This window comes from Schistocerca gregaria, chromosome 6 (assembly GCF_023897955.1).
Source record: "Schistocerca gregaria isolate iqSchGreg1 chromosome 6, iqSchGreg1.2, whole genome shotgun sequence".
Classification (NCBI taxonomy): domain Eukaryota; kingdom Metazoa; phylum Arthropoda; class Insecta; order Orthoptera; family Acrididae; genus Schistocerca; species Schistocerca gregaria.
Window position 1 is genome coordinate 98,115,005 of NC_064925.1, and position 20,034 is coordinate 98,135,038.

At 42.8% G+C, this 20,034-nt stretch overlaps 1 protein-coding gene across 2 annotated transcripts in view; it reads left to right on the forward strand.

Annotated features, from left to right (window-relative positions):
• The window catches only part of LOC126278032 (synaptotagmin 1-like), a 942,194-nt gene that overhangs the window by 334,529 nt on the left and 587,631 nt on the right, over positions 1–20,034 (forward strand). The window lies entirely within an intron of this gene.

Here is a 20,034-nt window from a genome sequence, read left to right on the forward strand (position 1 = left end):
ATGAGAGCGCAACGGTGCCAGTTTCATGAAATTTGGAACTGAACAGATAGTGTTCCAGATAGCTTTGATATGGCTTCATGTTCGTCTTCGATGACTGTTGAAGCTAAGTTGGCAGAAAATATATAAGTGCTTAAGTGCGTGCAGATAATCGATTGCAAAATAAACAAAAACAAACACCAAAACCACTACTATGAATCTCTGTAGACAAACGAATTAATTTACATTGTTGCGGGGGTAGGTGCAATACGAAAACATCTGTTACAAGATCATTGCCCGTAAAGTAATTACTAAGCTCTATATGTGTCTAGAGGACATAATGTACCGAGAACACTGCGACAGGAATGACATAAACAAAACACTGATGCTAGAGTTGTTGTTACGAAGGCTCTTGTAAAGCATGTAAATGCAAGAAGAGTATCTAAGTGACAGGAGCACAAAAGCTACATTACCGATTGATATTATGGTTCAAATGGTTCTGAGCACTATGGGACTTAACTTCTGAGGTCATCGGTGCCCTAGAACTTAGAACTACTTAAACGTAACTAACCTAAGGACATCACACACATCCATGCCCGAGGCAGAATTCGAACCTGCGACCATAGAGGTCGCGCGGTTCGACTGTAGCGCTTAGAACCTATCGGTCATCCCGGCCGGCAATTGATATTAACTAGGTTGTCAATCATTGTGATGATCCGATGGAACTTGTACATCTTCATTCTTTCCTACCATGGGTCTTGTTTATACATTGACAATATTAGGCACAGTGGCTATTCGAAAAGTAAAAACAGGTTTCCATGTCGCTGAATTTAAAATCTTCTGGTTTCTTAGGCCGCATCACATTTCTTCAAATAATCGAATTTTTGACCCCTATGTTGGGATCTTCTTCAGGGTATCGTGGTGTCCACTACAGAATGAGCACTGTCAGAAACAAGTGTCAAGTATAGTGTCATTCAGCAAGACAATCAGGGCATATCGGTGAAGATATCTTTACTGATTTGCTACCTAGAGAGAGGTGATTTAGTGGCTAAGGAACTGGATTCACATGTGGGATGAGCAGATCTCAAACCAGTCCATCCAGATTTGTGTTTTTCGTTGTTTCCCTTAGTCGAGTAAATAGAATGTTGGCTAGTTGGAATGGTGATTTTCTTTCTCATTCTTGTACACCATGTATGTGATGCCAAATGACATTGTCTTCAATTGGACGCCAGACCTAAACCTTTATTCATTTTCAGTTGATCTGCGCCCTAACGTACAGTCATGCACAAAAGTATCCGAACGACCTGAATTGCATTTCGCCTGATTCGCATGCAACCGGCATAACGCAGCTGTCTAGCAGGTCCTCTAATCGCACCTTGGTACAGTCGTTTGACTATTGAAAACGGTTCCAACAAGTCACAACTAGAAAACACTGCTCTGTATCGCAATAACTCAAGGTGTAAAGTAATACCACGATACTACAAATATCAGGGAACACCTTATCACAGGTAAGACTGTCCTTAAGGCTTGTAACCTCACATTTATTACAATTAATGACATACCTGAACCTTTACCACTCTCATTATTACGTCAGATAGGTAATGCACGTAGTAAGTTAGTCGTATTCATGATTTACTCTTGGAAGTAGCGTACCGTACTTATTATTTTACACAAAATGATATTAAAAATTCACGTTATTCACGAGCACCTAGTTGAGAATATGTATGAACTTCCAATGACACGACGAACCGTCTCGTCTGCATATGGATTCAAACCCAGGTCATGCAAACTTAGCAAAGATTTCGTGACTGACGGAAACTAACAGTCATTCCTGATTAGGCACACAGAGGGTGATATACCTCGATTTCAGACATTATCAGTTAACAAATATCAACTTTAAATTACATAACGCAGACATTTTTAACGGACGCGAATTCCTACCCAGCATCTACTGTCCTTGTTAACGAACTACGAGAGATGTTAAATATTGCTTCTTCACAAATAACTTATTTGAAATGCCGTGAGGTAAAGCTTTGTGTTGGACAGGGATTCGAACCCAGAAGCACAATTAACTGTGACATATAGGATTTTCTCGGCAGTAGCTAGATGTTTTAACTGAAATGACGAGACGAAACATTAATTTTTTCCTTCCCAGTACTCCAACACGGCACCTATCGCTGTTATATTGTAGAGAAAAAGAACGTTAAATATGGGTTTGTAGCAACAGCAGCGACATGTGAGCATGTTTGAACTAGAAATAATATGACGAAGAGTTCAGTGCTGACTGGGAATAGAGCCCCACACATATCGTTGTTGACTACACACAAAGAGACGTCAGCTACCGATTTTTTCTCCAACAGCAGCTCGGAATAACATCTTGAACTTACAGTGATCTCGTAAAAAGGTCTGTGTCTCACTGGGAGTAAAAAACGTCAAATATCGTTAGTGTTGACAACGAATGAATATATATTAATCATCAAAATTACTATCCACTAGCAGATAGGTGTTCTCATGCTAGAGCTTGGTAAAAAAAATGAAATCTTTAGTGCCGGACCAGGATTCGAACCCATTCACGCGCAACATGTGGAGATATTTAGGAATCTGCAGTTCTGAAGAAACAACAAATTGCAGCCGAACTGTATTGTCACGAAGGGATCAAATTGCGCGTTACGGGCGGTCTGAGGTGCATTCCCAGTTCAGAACCAATTTTATCGACATGTAGAAGCTCAAATAAAAGATGGACTAAGTGTCCTGTGACCCTACATAACGTTTGTTTCGTCACTAGAAATAAATAACTAGTATAAGAAAATGTTACTGGTGATAGAGTGATAGAGTTTCCACATGTCGCGACTCCAGACTTTCTGTGGTTCAAACTAACGTCTACTTGGTAGAGAAGGAATTTTATTTTTAATGTGAATTTCAGACCACAGTGCCACTATATCTTCTTCACTTGGTGTAGCCAGAAAAGAAAGGAATCTGTCTCTTCCCATATAAAATCATTGACAGGAGTTGGATTCGAACTCCGACCATAGGTAAATGAACCTATCATCAGTCCAACAGACCACCAAATCCTCTTCTCCGTAACTCATTTTTCTATCGTAACGCCGTTGTGCCACACTGGATGAAAATTCTTACACACAGGCTCTCTGTAGTAATTTACAGCATGTTCAGTAAATTCATTTCCTTGGTTGACCGAATCACCAAGAACTAGTTGCCTCGGCTACCCAGTGCATACATTCGACTATTTTGTAATCACCGAAATAAAAACACATAACTGCCATCTTCACACAACAGCCAACAGTGTAGGATGCAGAAATTTAAATAGGAAGTGCTCCTTCCACTTGAGCTACTCTATTGCGCTTTCTGTTTGTTGAAAACATCGTGCAATGCAAAAGAAAAGCTGTAAATCCTTGTCTATCAGAAGTCTAGACCCGGCCATATGCATTATCTCACAGCACAGTGCAATGCAGAAGTTCTAGAGGAATTGTTGAGTTCATGGTAAGTGTCGCACATTGTAGATAAGATGTCGCGAGTTCGAGTACATTCACTGCTACGTTTTTTAAAGCGCAATTCTGCTGTCTGCTAAAGTTATCAATCTAATTGAACTTTGAACACAATTCCCTTTACTTCTCAACCCAAAATAGCCTCGTGCCAAAAAGAGCTAACTTCTGCGACATTTTGTTCTTTTCAGGTTTAATAGACAGCCAGGCAGCAGATGCATCTGGAAACTTTTGTATTATGTATGCGGAGAGTGCATCGTGCCACAATACGTCAGAAAAGTATTTTCTACATTATCTGTCGTGTGGTAGTGGCATTTTATTCTTCTTCAAACCTTGTTTGACAGCTGTAACTTAGAACAAGTTTTCTACATGATGGCATGTGCATTGTCAGACTGTTTTAGATAACATCGGAGAATTCGCATATATCCTTGATGATAAATATCTCTCTCATGTTTACTATGTTTTAACAACACTAAAGGAAAACTTACGAAAATTGTGCACTGTATTATAAGAAATGAAATAAAACTACCCACGATAAGCTTACTACGAAAGTCTGTTTTAATAAAACTATCTGTACTCAAGCGTGCCTCTATGGACACGAATTAGTAAAATACTACTCATTTAGATTGAGTCTGTGTTTAATTGGTATGCTGTGACATACTCAAGGGGTATACAAATGTGGCATTTCATAGATAAAGTTACATATTCCTAGAACCCAAAATTTGCTTGACAGCAGCGGAAAGAGGCGTTACCTGTTGTGCAGCATTGTACGTTTTTCACGATTGCACTATTAGACGAAAGTATTTTCTTGCGATTTCCTTATTGATGTTTGACCTGACTGCTTGACGCTCTTCCACAGAAGGGATAAAAACGTTACAGTTAGTGAGACGTGAACTACGAACCATAACGGACGCTTTTTCATTGGTCAGCACGCTAGCAAAGAGCTGGCGAAGAGTTATGTGTCTTTACTTCGTCTAACGAGGCCAATGGTTACTAGAACTCGTAAACCGCTCCTTAAAGGACGAGATTTGTTGCGATTTCCACTTACAACGACTTTTCTGGGCTGAAAACCGTAAATTATCAACCTTTTATTACACCTCAAGCGACAATAACTCAGATTATTCAATGGAAATGGCAGGTAAAATCAAGTGAAGTTTGAGGCTTATTTCCGTGCACACCAGGACGTAACTCGTCGATTGCAGAGTTTCCAAACATACCCTGCCTTGTTGCCAAATATCAGTTACAGTACCCGCAGGAAGAAGACGAAACGATGCGATCCTACAGCGGGCTGGGAAGTGACCATAGCTGGCGTCTCCAAGTCGCGGCTGCTACGGTCTGGAAAACGTAATGCGTCTGATTCGCATTTCTGTAACTAGGTTTAGGGACTGGAGCGTAGTTACTAATAATACTCAGAACTGACTGCAAACTAAGCATCATAAATCAGTAACTCTAATAGTTGTTTTTATATTTCTTTCTTAAGTGTACTCAAAACTGAGAACTCATTCTCAGAAATTTTCGTGCCTTGTTGATAGTCGAGCACAACACACAAATAAAAATAAAAATAAAATAATGTATGTGTATCTGTGTGTGTGTGTGTGTGTGTGTGTGTGTGTGTGTGTGTGTGTGTGTGTGTGTGTGTGTGTGCGTGTGTGCGACAGAGAGAGAGAGTGAGCGAGGGAGGGAGAGCGGGAGAGAGAGAGAGAGAATAAAAAAGAATGAGAGAGAGAGAATAAAAAATTGATGCAAAGAAATCTTTCATTAAAAAACACGTTCTACATCATTACGAAATGTATTCATGATCTATGGAACAAGAATTAGTCGTAATCTAATCTAATCATAAGATACTGAGAAATAGCAATGAAGAGTCATGAATTACCGCAACTTTTTCCAATTCCAGTGACCAAACCTAAACTTGACAATAAAAGACGACAATTTTTGTAATGAACCGGGACTCCTACCAAGACCCTTCGTCCCTGTTAACTAACCACGACAGATGTCTGATGTACCTCCATTCTGAAGCAACACAGTGTGCATGCATTTAAAGATGAAGTGCATGATGTGGAATTCTGTGACGGAGATACGAACCCAACACATAATCGGATTGTTAACTAAGTAAAATCAAATGTTACGTATAGGTTTTTCTTACCAGCTGCTAGGTGTTTGAATCTAAAATAAGCGGCAATCGAACTGCACACCTACCGTGCATCCACGAATATAGCTTCAGTATCAGCTGCTTACTCACCAGCAGCAAGATGTGTGCGTGTTTGACCAGAAATAACGGCACCTAATGCGATTGTTGGCAACACATAAACAGACATTAAAAATGCACGTTAATTTTCACTGGCAGGCCGGTAACTACTTGATAGGGCTTGAAACGATATTATGAGTATTTTTGTATTGGATCAGTATACGGACCCACATACTTACCTTTGGAGGAGACCTAGAAAAGACTGCAGTCTCGAGAAAAGGAACGAAATGATTGAACTATACTATTCCGAGGGATTCAGATCCTTGAAAGAGGAGATACGAATTCGAATCAAAGTCCAGCACCAAATTTTCAACGTCTTTAATTCAGTCAAGCATCAGTAAAGTAAGAGCCCTGTTCCTTTAAATGGATATCGTTTCATCAAATAAAATAAAATTTTCTAATGTAAGTAAGTTTACTGGAGACAGTATTTCTGTTTACCATGACTTCCGCTATGTCATTTCCCAACGTAGACCGGCTCTGCCCAGTTGGTAATGAAGGAATGTGATGTTTAATGCGTTTTCTGGATAATAGCGTATTTCTCTTGAGGTTACCAGTGGTAAAGTAAATCTGTTTGTGCCTCTTAAAAGTAATTGCCTGAACCCACGCATTGCACCTGTGACAGTTCGTTCCACCAGACCATTGAGGCCACATTTCCCAGCCCCTGGAGTGTGCTGCAACGGATGATGTGCTTAGCTTACAAAATTAGTCAGGGTAGAAAAAATGCGTATCTGTTCAATGGTTAAGTAGAAGCAAGCTCCTGCAGCGGAGATTATGCCATTCTCATGACAGCAGGATGTAAAGACTCTTCTAGGCATCATAGGCCTGGCATTTTGAAATTTTCACCATTTCAGCAAATTTCTTAGTTCGAGAAAATCCACTGTGAAGTGTGAAGTTACCGGATAATTCGTTTATTACAGTCATTATTACTATCTTTTTCTTCATACCGCTGCTGGAACACATGTGCTTGAAGATCATTTAATGTCTTTTGGTCATCATAGAAGTAGTTTCCCAAGAACAGGTTCTTTCCCTGCCTGCGGAATCCTTTTCATGTTAATGTCAAAAATCAGCAATTACTCGAAGATTACATTAAAAATAAAGTAATTGATGAAGACGTAACTTGATAACAAAAACGCGCTGCCTTTCTTCATTTACTTGCGCCTAGAAGTGGCTATCGAGTACTGCCAAACCAAAAGGCAAGAGATCTTACTGCCTTCAGATATTCGTCGCTGTCAATTCTTCCATATGATTTGGTCGACATGACGTGCTTCAAGTTGTGACCATACATAGCGTTTGTTCCGTCACTAGAAATAAATAACTAGTATAAGAAAGCTTACTGATGATGGAGTTTCCACATGTCGCCACTCCAGACTTTATTGTGGCTGAAACTAACGTCTACTTGGTAGTTGCGTTAATGTTTCGTCTCGTCATTTCAGTTAAAACACCTAGCTACTGCCGAGAAAATCCGATATGTCACAGTTGATTGTGCTTCTGGGTTCGAATCCCTGTCCAACACAAAGCCTTACCTCACGGCATTTCAAGTAAGTTATTTGTGAAGAAGCAATATTTAACATCTCTCGTAGTTCGTTAACAAGGACAGTAGATGCTGGGTAGGAATTCGTGTCCGTTAAAAATATCTGCGTTATGTAATTTGAAGTTGATATTTGTTAACTGATACTGTCTGAAATCGAGGTATATCACTCTCTGTGTGCCTAATCAGGAATGGCTGCTAGTCTCCTGTTACGAGTATATAAAGACAACGCTGAAGGCGAGGTATAAGCAGATTTACCAAAGTCTTTATTAGCAAGTTCTGCTGCACAGGCAACTGCATTGAACGCTGCCAAGATGCCGTACAGGAGATGGCGTGGCCGTTCTAAACAGACAGTCTACAAAACCATCGAAAACATTGAGTTTGCTAAACATCTGGAGACAAGAAGAATCGTATACCAGTCAAGTCTGTTGCTGCTCAAGCTTTGCTCGACGGACCTTCTGTGTTTTGTGGTTGTCGACTTAATTTTAGTTTAGATATTAATGATTCTTTTGATCATGGTAACGGATGGTTTACTGTAGCCATTGTCCATGGTGGTTCTAGTACTCCGAACGTCCCAGACTTGAAAGTTTTGTTGACAGAGGTATTATTGCTTTTCGCACTTATCATATGGCAGAACTTGCTAATAAAGACTTTGGTAAATCTGCTTATATCTCGCCTTCAGCGTTGTCTTTATATACTCGTAATAGGAGAAAAATATCCTTAAAAGAGTCTGTATTTATTTGGGTAAAAGGTAAAGTAGTATGTGAATATCTAAAGTTCGTTGGTGACTGCACTGTATATTTTCATAAATAAAGTGATCTTTCTGCAAACTGTTTTGTAGCGTCAGCCATTAAGCGGACAAGGGTACATCTAGAACCGGGGGGCTCAAGGATGTAACAGCATGTTGCGCCCACAAAGGCGGGTAACGCAATCCGCCGATCATCTTACGCAATCTTGGCAATTTTGTGTTAAATAATAAGTAAGGTATGTTACTTCCAAGAGTAAATCATGAATACGACGAACTTACTACGTGCATTACCTATCTCACGTAACAGTGAGAGTTGTAAAGTTTCAGGTATGTCATTTATTATAATAAATGTGAGCTTACAAGCCTTAAGGACAGTCTTACCTGTGATAAGGTGTTCCCTGATATTTGTAGTATCGTGGTATTACTTTACGTCTTGAGTTATTACGATACAGAGCAGTGTTTTCTAGTGGTGACTTGTTGGAACCGTTTTCAGTAGTCAAACGACTGTATCAAGGTGCGATTAGAGGACCTGCTAGACAGCTGCGTTATGCCGGTTGCATGCGAAACAGGCGAAATGCAATTCAGGTCGTTCGGATACTTTTGAGCATGACTGTACATGTTCCATTATAAACGTGTGGTTAACGCTACAAACCTACCCATCCAACACATACTAAACTTTCGGTCCTAATTTTCGCGTTTTGTAGAGGATCCTCTGCTGAGTAGTTTCAGATATTAATGCGCTACTGAATGTCACGTGATTTCATCTCATATTAGTGGCCGATCGTATGTAGTTTTTCTATTTGCAGTCTGCTTTCGGTGGCGGCCGTGGCTGTAAAACACCACTGCATGCTAGTTAATTAGAGCGCTTTCGTTTTGCATGTCGGGAGCGAGCAGTGAAGTTGCCACTGTGGGTTCGTATTAATATCCAGATAGTTTTGCGCGCAGTGCCGCACATGTCAAAGTAAATTATGGGCATTGCATGGGGGCGGGCAGGCTGTAGAATGTTTTATCTCTCTCTCTCTCTCTCTCTCTCTCTCTCTCTCTCTCTGGCCACACTGGAGCACAGTGCTAGACGTGCCAGAAAAGAGCTGCTAAAGTCGTGTGTCTGCATGTATGGAATATCATAGGAGCTGCGCATGTGTGCGATAGCCACAAAGGCCGCTGCGCGACCTCGAGAGCCAGCTCGATAGTGCCTCAGACGTTAGAAGACCACTTCTTGCAACATGGGCGACTATGACGTTGATCACAAAGAAAGTGGCTTGTTCTGATGTCAGGATTCTCGCACAGGCCTTAATCCACGTGAATATTATTTCTTTTTAAACTAAAAATCGAAGGACGATAGCAAAATATCAATGTACGTAGATTTTAAAACCACATCAGAGGATCATGAAATCCTTCTAAGAAAAAGCACTGCACTTTCATTTTAAAACCAGAGGACCTGCACTGGAGGAGAAGGATTTCGAGAGGAGGGAGTATGTTCTACAGCACTGACGGGTTTGCATAAAGAGGACAGGTGTCTCTTAGGTGGAATCTATGTAGACAAAGATAGTTGTTGGGTGGATAATGCAAAGACAGAAGGTGGTAAAGACAGAGCGGAAGGAAGTGAGTGGATAGAGAAGTGATAACAAGAGGAAAAGGGTAGGGATGGATGGATATCGATAAGGAGAGAGAAGCCCTAACATAGTGTGAGATATGTGTGAAAGAGCTGAAGTTGGTGGGAGAGATAAACATCGAGGCGGATCTCAAATTCTTGGAGTTGGAATGGGATATGGAGTGTGTGTAGGTGTAGAGACGGGTATGTGTTTGTAAAGGCGCAGCAGCATACCAGGATGAGAAATAGAGGGCAAAAAATTGGCTTATTGGAATAAAGTTTGTGAAGAGTGTAGGAGTTCTAGAGATTTCGGATTTGGGTGAGGAGGTCAGGGACTCGTTGAGATGATAGAGGCTCCATGTGGGGGAAGGTAAACGGATGTGGAAAGCGAGATGGAATGTATTGTGTTTGAGGATTCAGATGATTTTTAGAACTTTGGTAGGACAGATATCCATGAAATATTTGCATAGTAGATAGTTTCGATCAGGGCTTTGTAGGTGTAGAGAATAAAGGAAAGGTGTACATCACAAGTGCGACCAGTTAGTAGTTGCAGTAGTTTTAGTGTGTTGTGTGCTTTCTGTTGGATGGTTAGAAGGGGAGGTTTCCATTTTAATTGCAGACAGAGCGTTAGTACGAGATATTTAGAGTAACTGGGTAACGTGGATGTAAAATGTAAGGTAAAGTCATGGAAACGGAAGGTTCCTCCTATAATTATTACATGGATTTTGAAGTAACGTCATTGCTTACACCAGGAAATAAACTGATAGAAGTGGATTTGGAGGGATCATAGCGGTTTCTGGAGTGTAGGATAGATGGCGAGGAAAGAGGTGTTATCAACATACTGAAGGAGGTGGGCTGGTGGAAGTGGTGTGGCCATACCAGCAGCTTGGAAGAGATAGAGGAGAGGTGATGGAGATTTGGGGCAATCATGCAGTGGGATAGAAGACATGGGAAGCGGTATTATTAATAGTAACAAACAGCATTGGATAGGAAGGACGCAATAAGGCAGGCATAGTTAAGTGGAAGTAGTTATGTCTGGAGTTTGAAAAGAAGACCAGAATATTAGACACTGTCTTAGGCTTTCTCTAGGTCGAGGGAGGCAAAAACAGCGTATTTTTGAGCATTGAGTGGGTGGGGTAAGAGACGGGTGTGCCGGCCGGAGTGGCCGTGCGGTTCTAGGCACTACAGTCTGGAACCGAGATGTTGAGGGTGTCAAGCGCTGAGATGAGGCAGATGGGGCAGCAGGAGCAGGTATCAGTAGGGGCTTTGTGAGATTTAAGGAATTGTAGGATTTTTATGGTTTTCCACAGTTCAGGACACTAACCTGTGGAGAGCGGATAGTGCTGTAAATGGCCGCAAAGGTGACTAGAAAGGAAAACGGCCTTCTTTGAGGTGCTGATAGCTAATTTAGTCGGGGATGGGGGAAAACGTTCGTTTTTTGTGGAGAACTCATTTTATGTCATGTGCTGTGATAGGTGTATTTACTTATGTTTATGGTACGTTGTCCAAGTAGTGGAAACTGGGAGCTAGGGATGAGAGCGCTTCTTGTGGGTAGGGAGCAGGGAGTAATCAAAATGAGGGTCGTGAAGGATGGGAAAGATGTTGGAGAGACAGGATTCAAAATGGTCAGCTTGGCGCACATGGTCATGTAAGGGATGATGTATCGAGTAGCAAGTTTTCGTTTGAAGGCCATACAATTCAGAATCGGTATACCAGTCAGGCCAAACCGCCATGAGCATTGAGGCAAACATCCCACCGAGGCACCAGGCTGAAAATACCTTTCTGGTAAAACACCGTCTCTGTTGTCCGCCCGCAGCAGCTGAGTGGTCAGCGCGACAGAATGTCAATTCTAAAGGTCGTCCGCTGTGGCCGAGCGGCTCTAGGCGCTTCAGTCTGATACCGCGCGACCGCTACGGCTACAGGTTCAAATCCTGCCTCAGGCATGGATGTGTGTGATGTCCTTAGGTTAGGTTTAAGTAGTTCTAAGTTCTAGGGGACTGATAACCTCAGATGTTAAGGCCCATGGTGCTCACTGCCATTTGAACCATTTGAACCCGGGTTTGATTCCCGTCTGGGCCGGAGATTTTCTCCAATCAGGGACTGGGTGTTGTGTTGTCCTCCTCATCATCATTTCATCCCCATCGACGCGCAAGTCGCCGAAATGGCTTCAGATCGAAAAATTGGCACCTGGCGAACGGTCTACCTGACGGGAGGCCCTAGTCTCACGACATTTACTATTTCACACGACCGCCTCTATTGCGTGAGGAAATCCGTGACTGCAAGTTGCACATCCTTGTCCAACAGGAATCGTATCAACGGAGTCGCGCAATGTTGGATGTATCCTGCAGCAATCCCCTCAAACGCAATCTTTTGATCGTCCCTTATCTTACATAGAATGAAACAATCGATTTACTGAACTTACATATGTTGAAAGACAGCTCCAACTTGCGGCAGCAGTAGCAACTTGTGCCACGAGGTAGGTCAGTTGACGTTCAACAGAGGTAGCTCACCGGCCCAGCTGACGCGAGGCGAGGCGCGGCCCAGTCAACAGCAGGAGAGCACGATCAGCACATGTCACACTGTTTACAGCATCATGATGGTCCCATCCGTGTTTGGCGACATCGCAGCGAACGCACATTGGAAGCGTGTATTCGTCATCGCCATACTGGCATATCACCCGGCGTGATGGCATGGGGTGCCATTGGTTACACGTCTCGGTCACCTCTTGTTCGCATTGACGGCATTTTGAACAGTGGACGTTACATTTCAAATGTGTTACGACCCATGGCTCCACCCTTCATTCGATCCCTGCGAAACCCTACATTTCAGCAGGATAATGCACGACCGCATGTTGCAGGTCCTGAACGGGCCTTTCTGGATACAGGAAATGTTCGATTGCTGCCCTGGCCAGCTGATTCTACAGACCTCTCACCAATTCAAAACGTCTGGTCAATGGTAGCCGAGTAAGTGGCTCGTCACAATACACTTCACTAGTCTTGATGAACTGTGCTATCGTGTAGAAGCTGTACCTGTACACGGCATCCGAACTCTGTTTGACTCAACGCCCAGGCGTATGAAGTCCGTTATTACGGCCAGAGGTGGTTGTTATGGGTACTCATTTCTCAGGATCAATGCACCCAAATTGCGCGAAAATGTAATCACATGTCAGTTCTAGTATAATATATTTGTCCAATGAATACCCGTTTATCATCTGCATTTCTTCTTGATGTAGCAATTTTAATGGCCAGTGGTGTAAAATAATCTCCCAACATACTTCGTATAATATACGATTTTCTGTTGTACGTCCTGGTTCTCTTGAAAGAATTTGTTCTCTACGCCATTTTATCCACTAGCCCGGACTCACCAATGTAATGGGGTGTGCGACCTCAGCGTCACACGAGTAGTGTGTGCTGTGCACCGCCCCCTGGCCATGCAGAGCTTCAGCGAGTCGATAGGCCTGCGAGGCGAGCGGCCGACACGCCCCGCTGTCCGGTATGTCAGCCAGCGCTGCCCGTCCTCCATTAGCAGACTTCCCCAGGCGCCCCCGGGTCAAGGTCACTGCCGCAGCCGGCGCGTGGATACCCTCGAAACGCGACCTCCCGTTTCGCCAGCCTCATTAGACGACTTTTCTTGGCGGTACACCAGACTACATACTATTGCTGTGAAGCAGCGCGTTCGTGAATTAATGTCAAGATGCCGTTTCGTGGTTCTGCTTGTCCCTCGTGAGATGATGGTCGCCTCAAGTTGACAAGTAACTAACCTCGTAGGTCGCTCACCAAAACACGTCGGAATTTCCCCAAAGTTATTACGTACTACATAACGAACTCTAAAACTTTCAGATGTAATTATGGGGCCGACGTCGAGTTAATAGTGTGGCTGCCGTAGGTTTCAGATAAATCAAGACACGTGCAGTGGATTTATTGATCTGAATAAAGTCTTCACAGTTTTAAATGGTGCAAGACTTTCGAAATTCTGGGTCAAATAAGAGTAAACTATAAGGGCAGAAATATAATATACAATAGGTGCAAAAACGACGAGGGAACAACAAAAATTGAAGGCCAAGGATATGAAGTACTCCGACGGAAAAGCATGCCCCTACTGTTCAATCTACAGGGTGGTCCCTTGATAGTGACCGGGCTAAATATCTCACGAAATAAGCATCAAACGAAAAAACTACAAAGAACGAAACTCGTCCTGCTCGAAGGGGGAAACCAGATGGCGCTATGGTTGGCCCGCTAGATGGCGCTGCCATAGGTCAAACGGATATCAACTACGTTTCTTAAATAGAAACCCCCATTTTTATTACATATTCGTGTAGTACGTAAAGAAATATGAATGTTTTAGTTGGACCACTTTTTTCGCTTTGTGATAGATAGCGCTGTAACAGTCACAAACGTATAGCTACGTGGTATCACGTAATATTTCGACAGTGCGGGCGGTATTTGCTTCGTGATACATTACCCGTGTTAAAATGGACCATTTACCAATTGCAGAAAAGGTCGATATCGTGTTGATGTATGGCTATTGTGATCAAATGCCCGACGGGCGTGTGCTACGTATGCTGCTCGGTATCCTGAACGACATCACCCAAGGGTCCGGACCGTTCGCCGGATAGTTGCGTTATTTAAGGGAACAGGAGTGTTCAGCCACATGTGAAACGTCAACCAAGACCTGCAACAAATGATGATGCCCAAGAAGGTGTTTCAGCTGCTATCGCGGCTAATCCGCACATCAGTATCTGATAAATGGCGCGAGAATCGGGAATCTCAAAAATGTCGCTCTTGAGAATGTTACATCAACATCGGTTGCACCCGTACCATATTTCTACGCACCAGGAATTGCATGGCGACGACTTTGAACGTCGTGTACAGTTATGCCACTGGGGAAAGGGGAAATTACGGTAGGATGACAGATTTTTTGCACACGTTCTATTTAGCGACGAAGCGTCATTCACCAACAGCGGTAACGTAAACCGGCATAATATGCAGTATTGGGCAACGGAAAATCCACGATGGCTGCGACAAGTGGAACATCAGCGATCTTGGCAGGTTAATGTATGGTGTGGCATTATGGGAGGAAGGATAATTGGCGACCATTTTATCGATGGCTGCCTAAATGGTGCAGGGTATGCTGATTTCCTACGTAATGCTCTACCGATGTTACTGCATGACAGAATGGCGATGTACTTCCAACATGATGGAGGTCCAGCTCATGGCTCGCTTGCAGTTGAAGCGGTGTTGAATATCATATTTCACGACAGGTGGATTGGTCGTCGAAGTACCATACCATGGGCCGCACGTTCACCGGATCTGACATCCCCGGATTTTTTTCTGTGGGGAAAGTTGAAGGGTATTTGCTATCGTGATCCACCGACAGCGCCTGACAACATGGGTCAGCGCATTGTCAATACAAGTGCGAACGTTACGGAAGGCGAACTACTCCCTGTGAGATAAATGTTTTTACACGTACTGCTAAATTCATTGAGATTGATGGACAACATTTTGAGCATTTATTGCATTAATGTGTTATTTGCAGGTAATCACGCTGTAACAGCATGCGTTCTCCTAAATAAGTTCACAGAGTTACAACCGAATTAAAATGTTCAAATGTACCTACGTTCTGTATTTTAATTTAAAAAACCTACCTGTTACTAACGGTTCGTCTAAAATTGTGAGCCATATGTTTGTAACTATTACAGCGCCATCTATCACAAAGCGAAAAAAGTGGTCCAACTAAAACAATCATTACTATACGTACTACGTTAATATGTAATAAAAATGGGTGTTCCTATTTTTTAAAAACGCAGTTAATTTCCGTTTGACCTATGGCAGCGTCATCTAGCGTGCCAACCATAGCGCCATCTGGTTTCCCCCTTCAAGCCAGACGAGTTTCGTTCTTTGTAGTCTTTTCGTTTGCCGCTTATTTCGTGAGATATTTGGCCCTTTCACGATCATTGGACCACTCTCTACACATCGAAGATGCAGTGGCGGAAATGGAAGAAAGATTCAAGAGTAGAATCAAAATTTAGGATGAAAGAATGTCAATGACGTTGCTACCCTCGGTGTAAGTTAAAACTATTGCAGGGCCTGCTGAATAGAATAAATATTCTAATGGCTACAGAATGTGGATTGAAAGTAATCCGAGGAAACAGGAGTAGCAGAAATTAAAATTAACGAGAAACGTAACAACAAAACCGGGGAACAAGAAGTAGACGAAATTTAGGAATTCTGCTAATTAGGAAGCAAAGTAACAGGTGACGAACGAAGTAAGGAGGACGCAGAAAAATGGTTCAAATGGCTCTGAGCGCAATCAGACTTAACAGCGGAGGTCATCAGTCCCCTAGAGCTTAGAACTACTCAAACCTAACTAACCTAAGCACATCACACACATCCACGCCCAAGGCAGGATTCGAACCTGCGACCGTTGCGGTCGCGCGGTTCGAGACTGAAGCGCCTAGAACCGCTCGGCCACTCCAGCCGTCTAGGACGCAGAGAGTAGACCAGCACATGCGTAGGGGGGGGGGGCATTCTTGTGAAGAAATTGCTGAGCATGTGCTTTCGGAGCACAGCATTGTTTAGCAGTGGAACGTGGACTGTAGGAAAACCAGAACAGAAGAAAGTGGAATGTTTGAGATGTGATGCGATAGAGGGATGTTGAAAATTAGTTGGATTGGTAAGAATAGGAATGAGGAAGTTCTCCGCAGAACCAGTGAAGACACAAACATATCGACAAGGAGGACAAAAAGAAACGGATAAGACGATATGTGTTAAGTGTTAAGACACCAGGCAATAACTTCCATGGTACTAGACGGAGCTGTAAGGGAAGACATTTTTGAATACATCCGACAAATAACTGAGAACGTGGGGTACAAAAGACAAATACTACTCTGAGATGGAGTCCGCATGGAACCAACAGTTCCCTCAAAGTGCAGAAGACAGTTGATTGGTGGTGCTATCACATACAGTGCATAGGGTACATAGCACAAAAGAAATAGTGTAAATAGTAGCGGCGTAGCACAGTTTGTCAGTCGTAGCACTGCAGGATAGAGAGTTCAGATAATAGAGCATCGACATCTCTTATGTAAAACAAACTCAAGCATGAGAACATATCACAGAAAGTTGAATTTGTAATTTGCAAGACGGAAAAAGAAGGTGATGAAATCGTCTTACAACACATTCTATTCACTTCACATCACGTTTTTCACTTCGCTATATCTGTGTTCAGCCTTTGTGTTTCACGTTTCAGATTTTCTAGTATCCCTGTGACTTGTGGTATCCCCTGTTCCGACTCGCAGAATATCATCCTTTCATCCGTAGTTGAATCTCCTTCTCGCGTTCCCTTCTCTCTTGGCACATCAAGTGATTAGAATGGGTCATGTGAGAGATTGTTATAACATGTTTTCAGTTGTGTTTAATGCAATGTCATTGTCTTCTTCATTAACATACTGATGATAATGGCTTATTCTTCCGCTTTTCAAGGAAAGTTTCCAGCCGAAAGGCAAGAGGTTGCCCAGAACCTCTGCTCCTCCACCTGCTGTAAAAGAAATTGATGTAAGAAGTTTTCTCATCTTGTTTTAAATAAATAACTGTTCTTATCGATGTAACTTGCTACGCGTGTGGATCGCAAGAGAAATCCGTGAGATCATGTCCGAGTCTACGAAACCGAATATTTTGACCTTTCTTCTTAGCAAATAGCAGCGTTTTCCAAATAATTTAAGATATGTGAGCTTTAACTATTGTGTTAATAAGAGACTTACGTCGTCAAGATATCTTTCTTCCTCCCCCCCCCCCTCTCTCTCTCTCTCACGCACACACACACGCGCGCTTTCAGAGTGAGAGAGTGAATGTGTGCGCAGGTTTACAACCTCAAATCAGAGGTTCCGTAACTCAAGGACTGAATGGGTTAGCGTAGTCCACCACGATGCCTCAATCTTACCACATACCACTTACTCCAGGGATCACTGAGGACATTACTTACGGTGCAAACGATGCCAGTTATCAGGCTCCAAAACCGTCGTAACTGTCGCTAAAGGTATGTATATGTCTCCAAAGTTGCTTCGCAAGATCTGAACGCACATCTAGAGTCAATACACTTTTCCTGTTTATTTACTGTGTTGCATAGTAAAATTTTGTAATCGTGTTTTTTTTCGGTGACTCTATTCACAAGGTGACAAGTCAACGCATATGGTATCTTTCATTGCCTGTAGCTTCTATTGGAGTGTTGTAAGGCCACCGTGATCGAGACTTAGCAATCGCAGCGTCCTGAGTCACGAGTTCGATTAGGATCCTTGCTTAGATATTGAATAAAAATCATCAGAAAAGGCAACCACAGACTTCTAATAGAGTGGACGGGGATATGACGGCAATCGGGGTAAGACGCATATTTACCCATAGTGCTTCACTCTGCCAAGAGAGTGCAGCACTCGACAGTCTGCAGGCTCCTTGCGTCACTGTATGGTGTGGGAAGCGTTGGATGCAGTCTTAACGGATATTTTTCGCATTCGTGAGCTTAAAATCTGTGGTAAGTGTTCCGATGTACGCTGTAAAATAAATATAGATATATATTAAAAGAGTAATAGAGATCTGAATCCACCAGTGTTAGGTATAACTGTGTGTTTAGTATTATCTTAACCTATACTTTGCATGTACTGTAGTTGCATCCACCTTGTTGCCGTATTAGATTAGATATTTCAACTGGCATCTGTCCCCGAACGCTGAGGAAGACTCCATATTCTCTTCAGGTATTTATTTCTTTAAATATAATGCTTAGACATTATGAGCGAACGATTAAAAAAGGTCACTGGAGTGAAGGAAGCCTCCATTTGGCAATGGAACACGTGAAAATTGGTGGCATGAACTGGTTTTGATCTTCTGGGGCCTATGGGATTCCATATTGGACTTTAAAACGACTATTAGATGAGAATTATGACAAAAATGGGAATGAGACCTCAAAGTGAATAACTTAGAAAACCATTTCTTTTACTTTCGACTTGCAACCAGCACAAAATTTAATAAATTAATAATGAATGAATTGAAACAATAACAGATTAATGGTTCATGTTAAAATAGATATTGTAATAATACATTATAATTAATAGCTGTGATAATTTTCGTACATGACAATATTACTTTTAATAAAGAATATTGTGATGTTTTCCAGGTTTTCTTGGTGCAAAAAACGAGGAACAACTTATGTTATACATTAAAAGGCTGCAGGCTTCCGGATTTCCTGCTACTGGAGAATGAGTGCGAAAACTGGTATTTCAGTTTGCAGAAACCACTAATATTGCTCATCGCTTCAACAAGGATGCTGTCATGCCAGGATGGGATTGGCTACTGTCATTCTTGACACATTTTCGCGGTCGTGTGAAGAAGAAGCCCCAATGACAGGACAATGACTGTCAACAGGAAAGACATTCGAGGTTTCACTGATGATCCAAAACATGATGAGCACTACCCACCGCGAGGTTCTTCTCTAGTGACGCTGAGGGCACGTGACGGTGTAAGAGAAGTACACGAGCAGACCAGAAACGAATGGGAAATCATTATAGCGACTACAAGTGGACCAGATGCAGAAATCCGCCGATTTCAGCGAGTATGACAAAAGCCTGACTGTTGTGCCCGGTGCTTGGGAGCGAGCGTCTTGGAAACGGGGAAGCTGGTTGGCTGTTTCTCGTCCTGCTGGCGTGAGCATCTGTGGAAAGTGGTTGAAGAATGCTGAAACCATGAGTAGGCGACAAGAAGTTGGACGTCCGTACCTCATCACAGAACATACGGATCGGTGGCTTGCCCACTCAATAAAGCAGGATAGGTTGTGATCTGTGGCAGATCTGATGACAGAAAACAGTCCTTGCGCAGGTGCAAGTGTTTTGGAGCACACTGTTCAGAATACAGTGTTGAACATGGTGTTCCCATATTAAATCAACAACATCGCCAATAATGATTACAGTCTACAAGGCATCATCTATATTGGACCACGGATCAGTGGAATCGTGTCGCCTGGTCGGATGAATCCCGTTAATTGTTAAACTAGGTCGATAGTCATCTCTAGGTACGCCGTCATCCAGGCGAATTGTTGCTCGAAACATCAAGCAGCGCGCCACGGACGTAGGCCGCGGGGGTGAGGTGTGGGTGGGGGAATTACCTGGGCTCCCATGGGACCTGCGGCAGTAATCGGAGGCTCCAATGACAACTGTGAACTATGTGAACATTATTAGGGACCACATATAATCCTTTTTCGCTTGATGTCTTCCCCAACAGCGATGACATCTTTCGTGTCACAAGACCAGAATCGTTACTGCAGTGGTTTGAGCAGCATGGTAGTGAACTCACTTTGATGTCTTGCCCGTCTGATTCGGATTATCTGAATCATCAGGGTATCATCAGGAGTGCCCCAGGGAAGTCTCGTAGGCCCGCTGTTGTTTTCTATCTACATAAATGATCT